General features: G+C 40.6%; 1 non-coding gene across 1 annotated transcript; it reads left to right on the top strand.

Moving 5' to 3' along the window:
• Window positions 1-938: 938 nt before the first annotated feature.
• LOC112675158 (U12 minor spliceosomal RNA) lies at window positions 939-1,087 on the top strand. The gene has a single exon (XR_003145788.1). It is a non-coding gene; the product is annotated as a U12 minor spliceosomal RNA (small nuclear RNA).
• The last annotated feature ends 680 nt before the right edge of the window (window positions 1,088-1,767 follow it).

The following is a 1,767-nucleotide window of genomic DNA, read 5'->3' as shown; positions in this document are numbered from 1 at the left end:
TTTAAGAGAGAAAGCATGCAAATAGGGAAGGGCAGAGGGAGAGGAAGAGGGAGAATCTTATGCAGGCTCCATGCCTAGCATGGAGCCCAATGCAGGACTCCTTTTCACAACCCTGAAATCATGACCTGAGCCAAAATCAAGAGTCAGATATTTAACTGACTGAGCCACCCAAGTGCCCCTCATTTGGGGAGTACTTTTGCACATTTTCTAAGATGTGTCTCTTAGGACTGCTGATAGCAGTTATCAGGACAGTCCATAGTACCCCCTGCAAGGGGAATAGATAGACATACAGGTGCCTCTGTCCAGAGAAACTCCCTCTGGTCTGTTCACCCCACATATTTGAAAGATGGAAGTCAGCATTCATGACACTAAAAAACAAACAAACAAACAAAAAAAAAAAAAAAAAAAAAAACATGTTTCCAATCTGCTAACATGCTCTGCATAGTCCTGCAGGACCCAAAGTATGTATTCGATCCCTATCAAAATATTCTCAATTTCCACTGAAATTATGGTAAGTAAATTTCCATTTTTACAGTCTGTCAAAACTAATGTTTTCAACTCATATTTTTATGAAAAATCATCATATGCTCACAAGGCCCAAAGGCTATTTTCTTAGTCTAAGATTCTTAACGTAAAGGCCTCTCTAATCTTCTCTGACTGGTCATTCTAATCTATTCCCTACTACTGAGCAAATTCAGACATCCTGTGCTGCCCCAGATCTAATCACTGTTTTTTGAATTCTGGCCGCCTTGCATCCCCAGTCACTAGTCACTCTCCACCCCAAATCAGGACTGTTTCAATCTTTATTTTCAATGAAACTGAATTTGGTTAATTTGCACAGTAAAGGAACTAACTGGAAGGGTAGTGGACAGTTCATAGAATGAAATGGAAAAGCCAGAGAACTCTAAGAGGAAGGAAATTAAGAAAGGAAGAAATCCATGACTTAAGCTTATGAGTAAGGAAAATACCAATTCAGGGTGATGTCTGAATCCTCACTGCTAATGTGAGATGAATTTGTGAGTCGATACAGGTGCCCCTAAGGTGACCTGCCTACTTGCCAGTATGCCTAGGAGTCGCGATTTGCCCATCCTCCTTTAACACTGAAAGAGTAGACTGCTATAAGTTAGTAAGCTATATTGAGAAGATGCTTGTTTCCTTTAAATAATAAACAAGGTTAATTCAAGAAAGAGAGAGAGAGAAATAAGGGAGAGAGGGAGAGAAGGAGGGAGGAGGGAAGAAGGAAGGGAGGGAGGAAGGGAGGAAGGGAGGAAGGGAGAAAGGGAGGAAGGAAGGAAGGAAGGAAGGAAGGAAGGAAGGAAGGAAGGAAGGAAGGAAGGAAGGAATTGAATCCAAGAATATTTCATAGGAATGATCTGTTGGGGAGACCCTCAATGTTATCAGTCATCATTATACCGCTGGGCCCTTCAGTCTTCTGCAATCACAGCAAATGATCTCTCTTTCTGGCCTTTCACTTTGCTTTATTTCCCCAAGATTTAAAGTCCCAGGCAAGAACACAGGCTTAGCCATGGCTGACAACTTGAAAACCATGGGAAAAGGGAAAGTTACCATTAGAAATTAGTCAAATGTATTATTTGGGGCACATAATATCATTGTTTTCATAAAATCCCAAGAGAATAAGCTGAAAAAATTAGAATTCATGGGAGAGATCCACAAAGTGACTGGGCACAGATATATATGCAAGAATTCAGTATCTCCCTCGTACAAAAACAAAACTGCAATGCCAAAGACATCAATAATTTAAATGGG

Source organism: Canis lupus, chromosome 14 (assembly GCF_003254725.2).
Source record: "Canis lupus dingo isolate Sandy chromosome 14, ASM325472v2, whole genome shotgun sequence".
NCBI lineage: Eukaryota > Metazoa > Chordata > Mammalia > Carnivora > Canidae > Canis > Canis lupus.
The sequence above is the reverse complement of the archived record's forward strand: the minus strand, read 5'-3'. Positions and strand labels throughout refer to the sequence as shown.